Source organism: Chiloscyllium plagiosum, unplaced genomic scaffold (assembly GCF_037043375.1).
Source record: "Chiloscyllium plagiosum isolate Xiang-an unplaced genomic scaffold, Cpla_swu_hap1 HiC_scaffold_27, whole genome shotgun sequence".
NCBI lineage: Eukaryota > Metazoa > Chordata > Chondrichthyes > Orectolobiformes > Hemiscylliidae > Chiloscyllium > Chiloscyllium plagiosum.
In genome coordinates this window covers 44736047-44753673 of record NW_028270165.1, presented here as the reverse complement: position 1 = coordinate 44753673, position 17627 = coordinate 44736047, and the positions used below count along the sequence as shown (strand labels likewise).

Here is a 17627-nt window from a genome sequence, read left to right as displayed (position 1 = left end):
GGAAGAGTTCAGGTACATAAAGTTAAAAATCACACGACATCAGGTTATCATCCAACTGGTTTATTCGGAAGCACGAGCTTCTTTATTGGGTGAAAGAGCCAGTCAGGAGCCTTGGAGGACCAGAAGGTGACTGGTCCTCCTGCCAATCAGAGCCTTCCTATTGTCTGAATGCAGACGTTGGAAGCTGCTCCTGCTGCTCGCTCTCTCTCTCTCTCTCTCTCTCCATGAAGATTGAGTTTGCTCCAGACTGCAACCTCCTTATTCTGTCAACCATCTGAGAGTACGGCACTCTCCTCTCAACTCCTTTTCCATTTTTTTCATTCTGGGCTTCAATTTATGACTTGCAGCAAAAAAAGGAAAGGGAATGAATTCACGGAGTGGACAGAATCAGAAAAGGTTTGTTTATAAACAGTGGTTCATGTATGGAGTGAATGTAAAGAGGACGTGGTGGATGCACGCACAGATGCAACAGACATTTCCATAAGTACATGAACAGACACGGTGCGGATGGATATGGGCCAAAAACTGGCAAGTGGCACTAGTTTAGTTTGAGAACATAGTCAGCATGGAATAGTTGCGCTGAAGTGCTGTCTGATTGTAATTGTTCTGTCGTGGTCTTCAAACTATTTTCTTGCCTTCCACAACATTTAAAAGGCATCTGGAGGGGTACATGAATAGGAAGAGCTTAGAGGGATATGCGCCACATGTAGACAAATGAAACAAGACTAATTTAGGATATCTTGTTAGGCACAGATGAGTTGGGCTGAAGGGTCTGTTTCCATGTTGTAATTGTCTTCGGTGAATGCAGAAGTGTGGTTGGACTTTCAGAGTAGCTTTCCAAGATGTTGTGCCCTTAATGGGATTAAAAGAAGTTACAATGAAGTCTTTCGTTTGTGAGACAGCAACTGAGTGAGGGAGTACATCTGGGATTTTGGTAGAAAGTGGGAATTCATTGCACTGTGGGAATGAAGCCGTGCCCTATCCAGTCATTTCTGCTGGTGGATGAGACCAGGCCTCAAGTTGAGGGGGTGGGGGAGGGTAGATTTAGGACAGATGAGGAGGAACTGCTTTTCCCACACAGCAGTCAATCTATGGAATTCTCTGCCCAACGAAGAGAGGCAGCTTTATTAAGTACATTCAAGACACAGGTGGATGGGTTTTCATGGTCAGGGAATTAGGGTAATTAGGACAATGCAGGGAGGAGGAGCTGAATCGATGGATATATCTGCCATGATCTTAATGAATGGTGGAGCAGGCTGGACAGGCCAAATGGCCTACTCCTGCTTCTATTACTATGAAACTATAACCCTGTATTTCCCATGGCTAACCCATCTAACCTATACATCCCTGGACATTCTGGGCAATTTAGCATGGCCAATCCAAATCAAGGCCAGTGAGCAATGTAGTGATGTGGAAAATGATCAGAGAACAATAGAAAGGGACAAGGAGAGTAAATGTACCAGCGATCAAAACTGGATTCTGAAGATCACAAAAATTGAAACTGGAAACGGCATGTCTGATGTGCATTGCATTGTAACAAAATTGACTGTACACATCGAAGAGAATAATTATGATCTGAGACTCCTTACAGAGGCATGGCTTCAGGATGACAAGGATTGGATCCTGAATCTAGAGGGAATAGTCATATGGCAAGCTCGGTAAAGGCAGAGGGTTGGCACTGCTAATCAAAGCACTGATCACAGGGTAGTCTGGCGTCAGCTTGGATTTCAGGTCTAGGGAGTATTCCTGAACAAAGAGACCTTGGAGTGCAGGTTCATAGCTCCATGAAAGTGGAGTCGCAGGTCAACAGGATAGTGAAGATGGCGTTTGGCATGCTTTCCTTTATTGGTCAGAGTATGGAGTACAGGAGTTGGGAGGTCATGTTGCAGCTGTACAGGACATTGGTTAGGCCACATTTGGAATATTGCATGCAGTTCTGGTCTCCTTCCTAATGGAAAGATGTTGTGAAACTTGAAAGGGTTCAGAAAAGATTTACAAGGATATTGCCAGGATTGGAGGATTTGAGCTATAGGGAGAAACTGAACATGTGGGGCTGTTTTCTCTGGAGCATCAGAGGCTGGGGGTTGACCTTATAGAGGTTTATAAAATCATGAGGGGCATGGATAGGATAGATAGAAAAAGTATTTTCCCTGGGGTGGGGGAGTTCAGAACTAGAGGGCATAGGGTTGCGGTGAGAGGGGAAAGATATGAAAGAGACCTAAGGGGCAACGTTTTCACTCAGAGGGTGGAACGTGTATGGAATGAGCTGCCAGAGGAAGTGGTGGAGGTGGTACAATTGCAACATTTAAGAGGCAACTGGAGGGATATGGGCCAGGTGCTAGCAGGTGGGACTAGATTGGGTTGGGATATCTAGTTGGAGGAGAAAGTGAGGACTGCAGATGCTGGAGATCAGAGCTGAAAATGTGTTGCTGGAAAAGCGCAGCAGGTCAGGCAGCATCCAGGGAACAGGAGAATCGACGTTTCGGGCATAAGCCCTTCTTCAGAAATCCAAGAAGGGCTTATGCCCGAAACGTCGATTCTCCTGTTCCCTGGATGCTGCCTGACCTGCTGCGCTTTTCCAGCAACACATTTTCAGCTCAGTTGGGATATCTAGTTGGCATATAAGAGTTGGACCGAAGAGTCTGTTTCCGTGCTGACTCTATAACCAGTCTGACTGAAACTGGACGACAGACAGACTCTGACCTCACCTTTAATGCATTGTCTGAGCTGAGATGTCACCTTTTGTTATGAAAACCTTAGGCTATCATGAAGATGCTTGACAGGAAGTTCTGGAATTTACAGATTAATGATTACTGCAATCTATTCTAAAATATGAAAGACTTAACAATCCAGGATTGTTCAATATATCATTTCAGTGGCAGGACACTAATGTTTTTCATACATTCTGTGCCTTATGATCTTATTCTCCACAACCACCTGATGAAGAAGCAGTGCTCCGAATGCTAGTGTTTCCAAACAAACTGCTGGTGTTGTGTAATTTTTAACTTTGTCCAGGTTCAGGTAGATTGACAGTACGAAATTACGCAGAGTGCTCAGGGATGTGCAGGTTAGGTGCATTAATCAGGGGGTAAATGTTGAGCAGTAGGGGTCGGGGAATGGGTTTGGGTGGGTTACCCTTCGGAGGGTTGGTGTGGAGTCTTCTACACTGTGGGGATTCTCTGATGGGGAAGGGAGTTTTGCAAACTGTGCAAGGCAACTCCGGTGTAGTGTGGGAGCCTGCTGTTGGCCTGGCCCTGCCCCCTCTTGCCGCCTCCCTACTGTTGCAGCACAGTGTATGTGGAGCCGAAAACAGTTACACAGACTGGAAAGAGGAATTCACGGTAGGGAGGGGCTGTACACGTGTGTGTGTGCGACTGAAGATTCGGCCATGGAGAAACCGTGGAAGTGTGGCGACTGCAGGAAAGGCTTCTGTGCCCAGTCTGTCCTGGAGACTATTCGGCACTGTCACACCAGGGAGAGGTCATTATACTGCCCCGAGTGCAGTAAGGGCTTCAGCAATTAGGGGGCGGCACGGTGGCACAGTGGTTAGCACTGCTGCCTCACAGCGCCAGAGACCCGGGTTCAATTCCCGACTCAGGCGACTGACATTGTGGAGTTTGCACGTTCTCCCCGTGTCTGCGTGGGTTTCCTCCGGGTGCTCCGGTTTCCTCCCACCATCCAAAGATGTGCAGGGTCAGGTGAATTGGCCATACTAAATTGCCTGTAGTGTTAGGTAAGGGGTAAATGTATGGGTGGGTTTCGCTTCGGCGGGTCGGTGTGGACTTGTTGGGCCGAAGGGCCTGTTTCCACACTGTAATCTAATCTAAAATCTAATCTAAAAATTCATCTCACCTGCTGACCCACGGGTGAGTCCACACGGGGGTGAGGCCCTTTAGCTGCCCTGAGTGTGGGAAGGGCTGTATTCAGGCCTTCGCCCTGCTGACAGGCCAGCGGGTCCACACAGGGAAGAGGCCCTTCAGCTGCCCCGAGTGCGGGAGTAGCTTCACCCACTCCTCCCCCCTGCAGAGGCGTCAGCGAGTTCACGTGCCATCGCAGGGGGATTGAAGGAGCAACGGCTCAGTGCAATAATCAACTGGACTATCAACCCAGTTCTGGGGACTCCCTGGTTTGAATCCCGTTAACAGATGGCGGATTTGGAATCTGGTCAGAAATCTGGAGTTCGGAATTTAACGGTGAAACCATTTTTCAGGGGGTGGGGGGAGGTGTGGTGGGAGGAGAAAACCTCCATCTGATTCACTCACTTCCTTTTTAGGGAAGGAAACTGTCATTGGAGGAAAAGGATTCACTCAGTCATCCCAACTGCATCCTTTACCCGGTCTGGCCTACACATGTCTCCAGACGCACAGCAGTGTTTTTGACTCTACACTGCCCCCCCAACAGCAAATGCGCAAAGAGAAACTTACTTGGAGACATGTATGGGTTGAAATTGCCGAGTGAGGCAATATTTCCTACGGGTTGCGGCTGTACCAAGGATCACTATAAATGCCGGAGGAAACATCACAGAAGCGCTTCACAGGAGGCTCCCAAGCACTAAGGATGTCACCTAGACAGGGGACGAAACATCTGCAACACAAATTCCCAGCTCGGCGAACAGAACCACAACAAGTACCAAGGATCCAATTACAAAGGGACAACTCGGTGCTGACCAATAGTAAAGAAAGTGAGGTGGCGGGTATATATGCACTTTGACCCGGAGCTGTTAAAAAAAAATCAGCTACTCTTTCTCTGCCTTTTTGCTGGGGGAATCTGAAGCTGTAACAATGTTGGGTCACAATAAAGGTTACCTTAACGTACTGCCAGGCTCAGGCTCTCATTGAAAGCTATGAGCTCCAAGCTGTTTTTGTTTTAAAGCTGCTCATTCTTTCAGCCTCCTGCACTGAGTTTCCAATGTCGTGTATCAGATGGAGCAGTGAATTAGTAGTTAAGATCATTAGAAATTGTACATTTTTCAGGAGTGCAGGTACTGCATCGTTTCCTCGGCAGATTACTGGCAGCACTGGGAGGAATGGGCTATGTTCGCTAGAAACGAGGTGGAGATGCGGGTATTGGACTAGGTTGGACAAAGTTTAAAAATCACGAAACCGGGTTATAGTCCAACAGGTTTATTTGGAAGCACTAGCTTTCCTTCATCGGGTAGCTGTGGTGCAGGATCATAAGACAGAGTTTATAGCAAAAGATCGAGTATCATGCAACTGACATGATGTATTGAACAAATGTAGATTGCTGTTAAGTCTTTCATCTTTTAGAATGGGTTGTAGGTTGTAGTTCATTAATGTGAACATCCCAGAGCTACTATTAAGTCATATTCTCAAGATCACTTAAGGTTCTTTTAAAACAGGTGACATCTCAGCCCAGAAAATGCATGAAAGGTGTGTCAGTATCCCAATCTTAAATCGGACTTGTTCTATTTCCAAAGTAGGAATTTATAAAATATTACATGGATTGACCAACTGCATATTGTGCATCTTTTGCGCAAAATTGCACATATAACTCTGCAAATGCAAATTCACCCCATCGTTATAGGTACGTGTGCGTGTGTGAGAGTGCATGTAAGAGAGTATGTGTGCACATGCTTGGTAAAGTGAGTGTGATGGAGTATAAGCCTGTGAGAGGGTGTGTGTGTTGGGGGGGGAGCGGGGTGTACGTCTGAGAGACAGCATGTGTATGAGAGAGGTATAGATAAAAGTGAGGGGTTGCATTTTGCAAGGAATTAAGGAAGGGCAGGGCTTGTACAGAGGGATTTGGGGGGGGGGGGGGTTCAGGTACATGCTTCATTGAAAGTTGCATCACTGGTTGGAAGGGTGGTTCAGAAGGCATTCAGCACACTTACCTTAATTGTTCACACCATTGAATAAAGGAGCTGGGACATCATTTAGATGTTGTACAAGATGTTGGTGAGGCCACTTGCAGAGTACTGAGAACGCTTCTGGTGGCCCTGTAATAGGAAGAATACTATTAGAGGGGGTTCGGTAAAGACTTACCAGGATGTTACCAAGACTGGAGGGTTTGAGTTAGAAAGAGAGGCTGAGACTCTTTTCACTGGAGCACAGGAGGTTGAGGGGTGACCTCATTGAATTTATAAAATCATGAGGGGTGTAGGTAAGATGAACATCAAAAATAGCAAGGGGTGCGCGCAGTTATGTCGAGCGAAGGTGGGGAGGAGGGTGGAGAAAATGTGACATTTGGACACTTTAAATCCGTCAGGAACAGTATCTCCATAGATCATACTGCGCATGTTCGCCGGTTCAGCAAAACTTTCGGAATAAGCACTGTCCTACTGACCTTAAGTTGGTCAGGAATCTTGCCCTTTATAACCCAAATAGAATATATCCTGGGCAGCAGCGAATTATCCTTATTGAAAACTTTAATTATATCTCCCATCGTCACTCCATCCGGCCCCGCAGCGGTTTTCACGTCCATCGCCTTAATGGCATGTTCGACCTCCTCCACCGCTACGGGACCGGTTAGAGCAACTATCTGGGACCCTTCCTCCTGACCCTTATATTTGGCAAACCCTCTTAGGTTATTCCTCTCATTTATATTCGTTAACCACTGTCTTCACTGTCTGCAGAAACGGCGCAAATCCTTCTTCAAATGGACTAATGGGAAGCCAGGGAGGACCGCAAGGAGCCTGGTCCTCCTGCCAATCAGAGCTCCCCAATTGTCTGAAAACGGAAGGTAGACCATGAGCTTCTGAAGCTGCTCCTCTCTCTCCGAATGAAGATCGAGCTTCATCTCGGACTACAACTTCCTTCCTCTATCCACCATCTGTGAGTACGGCACTCTCTTTTCTTAACCTCTTTTCCATTTCATTTTTTCATTCTGGAGTTCAATTGTTGACTTGCAGCAACTGAAAAGAAAGCGTGTGATTCCAGGGAGGGAACAGAGTCAGGAAACGTTGGTCCAGGTCTGAGTCTCAATTGGCAAACGCACGGCAAATGCAGTCCCACAGTGTGAAGTTATAGCCTCTTATGAAAAAATAACTGCTGAAAGGAGGTGCGTTGTTTAAATGGTGATATATTGGGATGTGGCGAAAGTGAGGACAGCAGATGCTGGAGATCAGAGTCGAAAAGTGTGGCACTGGAAAAGCACAGCAGGTCAGACAGCATCAGAGGAGCAGGAAAATCGACATTTCAGACATGAGCCCTTCATCAGGAATGCTGTGTGGATATACAAAGGGGCCTCAGTGTCCTTCCACACAATTCACTGCCAGTTGTCAAATGGGTGCAGCAAGCAATCAGCAAAGCAAGTGGTATATTAGCGAGAGTAATTGAGTTCAGAAGTCTTCCGGAAGTTAGGGGGTCATTGAATATATTCAAGGCTGAGTTCATCTGATTTTAGAACAACAATGAAGTGGATGTTAATGGGGGAAGGCAAGTAAAATGATTAAGACCAGTATAGAACAGTTATAGAGTCAGACAGCACAGAAACAGACCCTTCAGCCCAACTAGTCCATGCTGACTATATTCACAAATTAAACTAGTCCCACCTGCCTGTGTCTGGCCCATATTCCTCTGAACCTTTCCTGTTCATGCACTTATCCAAATGTCCTTTAAACGTTGTTACTCAACCTGCATCCACCATTTCCTCTGGACATTCATTCCACACAAACCACTCGCTGTTAATAAAAAGGTGCTCCTCATGTGTTTTTAAAATCTTTCTCCTCTCCCCTTAATTTGCTCTCTAATCTTGAAACGACACAGGCCGTTCATCTTATCTATGCCCCTCATGGTTTTGTCAACCTCTATAAAGAGAACAAAGAACCTTACAGCACAGGAACAGGCCTTTTAGCCCTCCAAGGCTATGCTGATCAAGATCCTCGATTTAAACCTGCTGCCTAATTTCTAAGGATCTGTATCCCTTTGCTCCCTGCCCATTCATATATCTGTCTAGATACATCTTAAATGATGAAATCGATCCCACCCCTACCACCTCCACTGGCGATGCATTTGAGGCACCCACCACCCTCTACGTAAAGAACTTTCCATGTTTATCTCCCTCAAACCTTTCCCCTCTTACTTTGAACTCGTGACCCCTAGTAATTAAGTCTCCCCCTCTGGGAAAAAGTATTCTTCCTATCTACCCCTGTCTACACCTCTCATGGTTTTATAGGCCTCAATCAAGTCCCCCCCCCCTCAACCTCTCCTCATAGCTAGCACTGTCCATAACAGGCAACATCCTGGTGAACCTCCTCTGCACCCTCTCCAAAGCATCCACATCCTTTTGGAAATCTGGCGACTGGAATTGTACGCAGTATTCCAAATGTGGCCGAACCAAAATCTTATAACTTTAACATGACCTGCCAACTCTCTTACTCAATCCGTCCGATGATGGAACGCGTGTTGTATGCTGCCTTGACCACTCTACTGACATGCGTTGCCACCTTCAGAGAACAATAGACCTGAACACCCAGACCTCTCTGTACATCAATTTCCCCCAAGACCTTTCCATTTACTGTATAGCTCGCTCTTGAATTGCATCTTCCAAAATGCATCACCTCACGTGTGTCTGGATTGAACTCCATCTGCCATTTCTCTTCCCAACTCTCCAATCTATATTCTACTGTATCATCTGACAGTCCCCTTCACTATCTGATATTCCATCAATCTGAGTACCATGTGCAAACTTGCTAATGAGGCACCCGATACCTTCACCTTTCAACCTCCTGTGCTCCAGTGAAAAAAGTCCCAGCCGACCCACCAATAGGTGTGAATTCTGTCTGGGTCCCAATGTCGCGTCAGCCTGACATTTTTGATAGAAAAGCTCTGCATTTAAATTACGTTCTTGAGAAAGTTACTGAAAACAAGTTCTGGGATTAACATACCAAAGAACAGAGCCCCATTCTAAAAGATGGAAGATTTAATCTAAATTGTTTAATGTATCACATCTCCATGAACTGGACTCCGTTGGCTATAAATTCTGTGATCATGACCTTCGTCTCCACAACCACCTGAAGGAGCAGCACTCTGAAAGTTAGTGCTTCCAAACAAACCATATTATGGCAGCAGCAGGAGATGTGGGCTGTATTCACTAGAAACAATTAAGCAGTTAGATACCACACGTTCAAGAGGGAAGGATGTATAACATGACCTTCCAACTCCTATACTCAATGCCCTGAACAATGAAGCAAACTAAATTCATTATTCTCTCCACGTGAGACTCCACTTTCAAGGAACTATGAACCTGCACTCCAAGGTTTCTTTATTCTGCAACACTCCCCTTAAATGTCAGTCCTTCCTGGATTGCTTGACCAAAATGTAAACCTCCGATTTCTCCAAATTAAACTCCAACTGCAACTCTTCGGCTCACCTACCGATCCCATAAATTCTAATTTATAGTGAACTCTCTTTCCTCTCTCATTCCCTCTAAGCTGAAAATCTCCACCCCACATTCACTCTCTCCATTTTCACTTTGCTAAAAGTGGAAGAAAGGGATTGAGAAACTGATCAACCATAATTGAATGGAATGAGCAGACCTGGTGGCCTAATTTCTTCCTTTGTCTTGTGGACTCTTGCTGTCGTGGACACTCCGTGAGAATTGGTAGCAGCATTGAACAGATCATGACAGGATATGGATCTATCTACATCTAGGTGGATAGGCTGGGACTTTTTCACCGGAGCATAGGAGGTGGAGAGGTGACCTTATCGAGGTTTATAAAATCATGAGGGGACTGAGGAGATGAACGATGGATGTCCTTCCCCGGGGTAGGGATTTCAAGGGAGCAAATTTTGAAGGTGAGAGGAGAAAGAGATTTTAAAAAGACTTGAAGGGCACAATTTTGTGTGGACTGAATGTCTAGAGGAAGTGGTGGATGCAGGTACAGTTACAATGTTTAAAAGACATTTGGATAAGTACATGATTAGGAAATGTTCAGAGGGATATGGGCCAAAACACAGGCAGGTGGGACTGGTTTAGTTTGAGAACAGTCAACATGGACTAGTTGGACTGAAGGGTCTGTTTCTGTGCTGTCTGACTCAAACTGTTCTATACTTGTCTTAAAACCATTTTCTTGCCATCCCCATAAACATCCACATAAAAATCAGATGAACTCAGCCTTGAATATATTCAATGACCCCCTGACTGTAGGAAGACATTCCCACTTCTGAACTCAATTCCTCTTGCTAACACGCCACTCGCCTTGCTCATTGCCTGCTGCACCTGTCTGACAACTGGCACAGAAGGACACTGATGCCCCTCTGAACATCCACGCGTCATTCCTGATGAAGGGCTTGTGCCCAAAACTTCGACTGTCCTACTGCTCGGATGCTGCTTGACCTGCTGTGCTTTTCCAGCACCACACTTTTTGACTCTAATCTCCAGTCCTCACTTTCTCCATATCCCAATATATCACCATTTAAACAATACACCTTTCTGTTTATTTTCACAGCAAAGGCTGTAACTTTACATTGGGGTACTGTATTTGCCATGTGTTTGCCAACTGTGGTCTTCCCTCCATCGGGGAGACTGGGTTTAAACTTGCATCACAGCCACGTCTGCAAAGGCCGACCGGACCTCCCAGTCACCACCCATTTTAATTTGCCTTCTCATTCCCTTTCTGACATGACCATCTTTAGCTTCCTCCATTGCCACAACGAACCAAACCGCAAATTGGAGGAACACCTCATCTTCTGCCTGAGCAGTCCACAGCCCGGAGGATTCAACATTGAATTTTCCAATTTCAAATAACCTGCCTACTCATCCCACAACTCCCTTCCCAGCCTGCCACCAACTAGATTCCTTCCTCCCATTCACCAACCAGGTCGTACACTCTACCTGTCTCCACCTATCCCCACTTCATCACCCTGCCCCCAGCACACCCTTGTTCTGCAGTTCTCCCTGTATCCACCCCCAGTCCTTAACAAGGGTTACACCCAAAATGTTGACTTCTCCACTTCCTGTTACTGCCTGGCTTGCTGCGTTCTTCCAATCTCCTGTCTGTCTATTTTGCCAATTGAGACACAGGCCTGGACCAACCTTTCCAGAGTCTGTCTTCTCCCTCGATTCACTCCCATTCCTTTCAGTTGCTCCAAGTCAATAAATGGAAAAGGGGGTGAGAAGAGAGTGCCATACTCACAGATATTGGACAGAGGAAGGAAGTTGCAGTCTGGGGTGAAGCTCTTCATTCAGAGAGAAGAGCAGGAGCTTCAGAAGCTCATGGTCCACCTTCCGCATTCACCGATAGGGGAGATCTGAACGTCAGGAGGACAAGTCTCCTTCCGGTCCTCCAGTGCTCCTTATTTGTCCATCAAAAGTAGGTCTCGCCCTTTATCTGCCGACAGCGAGGAACATGCCCAATGTTTTGGTGACGCCGGCAAACATGCGCCCTGTGTTTTGACACTGAGGAGTGTACACAATATGCTCTGTGGCGATGCTGGTGTTCTTGACAGATATTAGGTGTACAAATGCTAATCAGAGAACAAAAAGGGTAGAGCCATAATTCCCCCCCCCCCCCCATGTGGCTCGATGTTTTATAGCTTTTGCATTTGTCTGGTTGCTCAATGTTTTTATGTCTTTTCCCCAGTGTTGGGGTAAAATTCAGAACTAGAGGGCATAGATTTAGGGTGAAAGCAGGAAGATACAAAAGGTATTGAAGGGGCAACTTTTCCAATCAGAGCATGGGTTGGTGCATGTTTGGAATGATCCCCCTTTTCCATTTACGTTTCATTCTGGGGTTCAATTGTTGACTTGGAGCAACTGAAAAGAATGGGAGTGAATCCAGGGAGAAGACAGACGCTGAAAAAGTTGGACCATGCCTGTGTCTCAATTGGCAAAGTGGTGGAGGCTGGTGCAATTACAGCATTTAAAAGGCATCTGAATAGGAAGGATTAGATGGATGTGAGCCACGTGCTGGCAAATGGGACTAGATTAATTTCGGATATCTGGTCAGCATGGATGGGGAGGTCCAAAAAGGTCTGTTTCTGTGCTGTACATCTCCGAATCTAAATAATAAAGAGTATACTTTCACAAATAACTAACTATATCCATGTTGACAAGGCTTAGTACACCACATACTTTACTAACCATTCTCAACAGGTCCTGCCCCTTCAATAACTGAGGAACATATACATGCTGGTGCATAATCTCCTTCACTAGTATTTACACACAAACCTCAGCAATTGCACAAGTAACAGCAAAGAGCAAACAGCACAAGGATTAAACAAACAGTGAGGGTAAACAGCACAAGGATTGAACACACAGTGAGGGGTAAACAGCACAAGCGCCAGTAAAAGCAGATGGAAAGTGAGTGTAAAATGTCACTATGACAGGACAGGCCCCACATTCCTTCCCCTCCGTCCCCCCCACAACCTGCCTCACCTTTCACCTCCCGGGCCCAGTACCTTCCAGGTGGCCCCATAGTTGACACAGGGGCCGCCCCACGACCAGTAGAACTCCACCACCCAGGCGGCCGACGAGTTCCCAAGCAGGCCCTTAACCCCATCCGCCTTCAGAATGCTCACCGGCTCCTGCCTGCTGTACAGCCGGCCGGTGTGGCCGTGACACAGCAGCTGCGCCAGGAAGGCGGCGGTGCCCAGTGACGGGTGTCTGCCCCGGGCCGCACGGCGCCATTTTCCTAACGGCCGCCGCTTCCCTGCTCGAGCGACTTCTCCTCCCAACCGCCTTCGCCCCCGCGTGACGTCTGCACGGGGGGATGGGCGGGGCCGGGGGAGCCTCACCGTCACCAAGCAACAGCCACCTCGCGCTACAACTGCTCATTCACAAAAACAAACTCTCCTGTCTCGCTCTGCAGCTGCAGGGGGGACACTGCCACGTTTCCAGGAGCCCTGTCTACATTGGGAAAGCTCACGGCTCAATTTTAACAGATATTCCGATATCGAAAGGGGGAAATCTGCATTTTAAAGGGACGTGGACATTTTAACGGGCTATTTCTGCAAATAAACAGATTTAAATGGAGAAGATTATATTTCAAAGGGATATCTTAATATGTAAAGTGACGCAGTTATATCTAAATGATTCTACATTTTGAAGAGACGTTGCCCTATTTCTAAGCAGAAATATCCCTTTCAGAGACATATTCATATCTAAAGGAGTAAATATACATTATCGAGGGGCAAGATTGCGCTGAGAGGAACATAACACATTTAAAGGGCTGAGCTACATGTAAAGGGGCATTTTTATGTTTAAAAAGATACGTTGAAATCTGAAGAGACTTGTTCATAAAAAGAAGTCCATGGTAATATTTAGAAAGCATGACCATATTGGAAATAGTGCAGCCATTTTTCAAAAGGGGGTGGGGGTGGCCGTGAGATGGTTTAATTTTTAAGAAAATAAGCAAGTTGTTACGATTTGGAATGATCTTGAAGGGGTGATGGAACCAGTAAATGGCAAAGGTAATTGCAAAATTCTTGAAAATAAACCGATTCCAGATATATGTGGATGCAGGGAAATAATTCAAAAGAGCCATTGCAGAATAGATGGACCAAACAATCTCCTTCTGAGAGATCTAAATGGGAGCATCAATATTTAAGTAGAAATTCCTATTTTGTTCTCCTCCCAAAGTCTCTGTCTTGTCAGGGTACAGTGGAAGCCAGTACAATTTGTTACGCTACAGTAGACCTTGCAACTCAACCTCATCTTGTCCTCACCCAATATTCATATCTGTGTTCCTTGCAGTCAAATACTGGCTCTGCAAGTGATGCTCACATTCCATAAACAAACAAAACAGATCATGGTGCTGCCGTCACTGCATGTGTCGGAATTAAATGATCAGAAAAATTCTGACCTCACGCTACATACAGTTTGTGCACAGTGCCATTATTGCTATTTATTCTTACCATTTCAATTGATATTCAGTCTGCACCAAATTAAGAGCAGCCACAGTTTACATTTCACATTTCATTGGTAATTCTACATGTTGATGTTCGTATATGTATTTAATTTAATCATCAGATTGTTTCACAATTGAATGACGTTGCCCGACTGAAAACTCACATCTTCGCCAAATGCCAAAAATGTTTTAAGGCTATTTGGGCAATACCACTGATAAATAAAATATCAAAGAAACAAAGTTATAAAGAGAGACACATATCTTGTTTAACCAAATACAATGGCAGTGCAGAGAATTTCTGAAAAGTGCAATAAATATTTACGTTTTACCCCTTATTCAACTCATTCAAGAATTTCAAATTGAATTTGTGGTAATTCAACAGCAAATGGCAACATTTGTTTGTTAATAGATTCACCATAAATTGTGAAAGATCACTTTTATCAAAGTCACAATGTTTAATCCCAAACGGGGCAATTAAGTACAAAGTTACTTTCAACCATTTAATAAAACACTGCAAATTTTATTTCATATGAAAATACAATCATTTTATAATTTGGATAAGATCTTTACAAAGGAAATATACTAAACAAAATAGCTTCCGGGGTATCAATTTTGACAACAGTTATGCAGCTATTTTGCAATTGACCAACGAATTGAAATAATTTCAGAATAACTGAGCTGTTTCATTATTATACATTGAAATATTTTAATACCAATGACATTAAAAGTAAATCTTTACGGCAAAGAACCAAGTAAAGTTAAATAAAATACAAAAGCATCTTACATAATTCACTCAAGTCATATCTGTTGAATCACAAAAAGATGATGCTCAATATACCAAATGATGGACAATCACTGGTAATGATGGAAAAACACTGTAAAGAATGTAGATACCTCAATTATACCTTAAAAGAATATCTGCTCTGCCTTGGACAACAACAACTGAAAGTTTTTTCTGTCAGCTTGAAAACTGCAATAGCCAAGCTTTAGAAAATCCATCACTGAGCCCAATCTTGAATTAACCTTTTTTTTTCAGGAAATCCTTTTCAGATTTCAGGCGTCTCCAGCTACAATTAGCATGAAGGAAAGGTTAAGCACAGTGGGGAAAGGCTGAGTAATAGCATATCTTGGCTATCACCCAAGTACTCTGCGAAGAAAAAAATTCATCTGGATAGGGACATGAATAGGAAGGATTCAGAGGGAAATGGGCCAAATGCTGGCAAATGGGTCACTAGATTAATTTAGGATATCTGGCTGGCCTGAACTGAAAGGTTTGTTTCTGTGTGCTCATTACAGACACCCCTCTTCTGGGATCCCCATACCAGCTGTTATTTTCATGAAATAATCTGACAATTGTGGACTTCCATCAACCTCTTTCATCCGGAGAAATTTCCTCTCTCTGCAAAGTGTGGTTCACGTTGGCAAGTTCAATCCTCCTCCAGTCCTCAAGAATACAATCTATAATGCGGAACGTTCTCAATACCTGTTTAAAGTTCAGTGAGGAAAACTATTTTCAGTGCAACTGTTAACAGAATTCCTCAGAAATGTTTTTGGCAAATGCACTGCTCCCACGAGAGCTCGTCGGCCCACAATTCAAATGCTTTTAACAGCCCGTTTGTATTTTTATTTCCCTGCCTTCCCAGGATACAGAATTTCTTTAACCAGAAATTGTTTGCCCCGAAAAAAAATCCAGCAGGAAGATGATTATGGAGCTCTCAATAAAAATGCCTCATACGGGTCAACCAAGGTTAGAAATGAAAGAACATCTCTATTCAAAGTTCCTGTTCATTTGCCCTTTCAAAATTCCTTGAATTTAAGGTGTTCCATTGTAGCATTTAATTATGATCCATTATAAGCAGTATCCAGTCTCATCTGAGTGCAGAGCCGACTCAACAAGCAAAATAACTTTTAGTCTGTTCTTTAGATGTGACATCCTCTCCCTCTCTCTGTTGATGCAACAGGATTACCAGAGCTGGAAGTACCACTCTCGGAATACAATTGCTGTTCGACAGTTTGTTTCTGCTGCTTGACATAAGATTTAAAAGCTGCTAGCCTGATCTCGCACAGAATACAAACTGTTCACCCGTGCCTGCGCAGAGGAGAAATTTCACTTGGAATAGATCACAAAATAAGAACTATTACCGGTCCCACAACTCATGTGTTTCCCATGGATAAAGTTAAAAATCACACACCACCAGGTTATAATCCAGCAGGTTTGTTTGGAAGCACTAGCTTTCGGAGCGCTGCTCCTTCATCAGGTGGTTGTGGAGAATGAGAGCACGATGACAATTTATATCCAATGGAATCCAGTGTCATGGAAATGTGACTCAAACAATTTTAGATTAAATCCTTCATCTTTTAGAATAGGTTTCTGCTCTTTGGTTTGTTAATCCCAGAACTACTTTTTTGTTACCTTCTCAAGAATGTCATTCAAATGCAGAGCTTGTCTAACAATAATTGAGAATTCTGTCTGTGCCCGAATGTGGAGTCAGACGAACATTTTTCTTAGAGAAAAACTCTACATTTAAATTACATTTTTGAGAAGGTAATTTACAGATTAGGGTGTAGAGGTTAGGGTGGATAGGCTGTCCTAAATTACCCATAGTAACCAGGGATGTGGAACTTAGGGTGGATTGGCCATGGGAAATACGGAGTAAGGGGGTGGGTATGGGTGGGATGCTCTTCAGAGGGCCAGTGTGGAATAGATGGGCTGAATGGCCTGTTTCCACATTGTCAGGATTCTATGACTCCCACCACAAAGGAGCATTTTATCGGCATCTATCCTGTCAAGCCCCTTTTAAGAATTCTACTGGTTTCAATAAGATCACTTCTGGTTCAGAGAGGTATACTGCACAGAAACAGACCCTTCGGTCTAACTCATCCATGGCAACCAGAGTTCCCAAACTAAGTTAGTCCCACTTGCCTGCGTTTGGCCCATATCCCTCTAAACCTTTCTATTCATGTACCCATCCAAATGTTATTTAAACTTTTTAAATATACCTGCATCTACCACATCCTCAGCAAGTTCATTCCCCACACAAATCACCCTGCCAAAACCTTGACCCTCAGGTTCCTTTTAAATCTCTCTCCTCTCACTTTAAAGAAGTATGCCCCCGAGTCTTGAGCTCCCCTACGCTAAGGAAGAGCCTCCACTCCTCATGATTTTATCAATCTCAATAATGTCACCCCCCAACCTCCTGTGCTCCAGTTAAAAAAGTCCCAGCCTCTCATTATAACTCAAACCCTCCAGTCCTGGCAACATCCTGGTAAATCTTATTCTTCCTATTACAGGGCCACCAGAACCATACTCAGTACTCTGAAAGTGGCCTCACCAACATCCCTGTACAACCTCAACATGATGCCCCAACCCCTATACACAGTGGGGGGAACAATGAAGGCAAGTATGCTTAATGCCTTCTTGACCACCCTGTCTAGCAGCGATGCAACTTTCAAAGAACTGTGTACCTGAACCCCACCATGTCTCTCTTTTACAGCATGACACAGGGCCCTACCATTAACTGTACAAGTCCCGCCCTTCCTTGTTTTAGCAAAACGCAAGCCCTCACTTTTATTCATACCTCACTCATACACACGTGTTCTCTCAGACACCTACACATACGCCCCCCCCAACAGACTCTCAGGCATATGCGCCATCACACTCTCACTTTACCAAGCATGCATACACTCTTACGTGCACTCTCAAGCACAAACTCACATCCACAGATCACCTCTTGGGCAAATTTGTATTGGCAGAATTATGTTTGCAGATACATTCAATTTAGCTCAAAAAGTGCACAGTCTGTAGGCAGTCAATCCATGT

The 17627-nt window shown here is 44.7% G+C and overlaps 1 protein-coding gene across 1 annotated transcript in view; it reads left to right on the top strand.

Moving 5' to 3' along the window:
- The window catches only part of LOC148143843 (uncharacterized), a 99115-nt gene extending 82975 nt beyond the window's left edge, over positions 1-16140 (top strand). Inside the window, exons 3-4 of the mRNA XM_087975273.1 lie at positions 6593-6791; positions 15104-16140. The gene's annotated coding sequence lies outside the window, so the exon portion shown is untranslated. The remainder of the gene's footprint in view (positions 1-6592; positions 6792-15103) is intronic.
- Positions 16141-17627: the final 1487 nt, after the last annotated feature.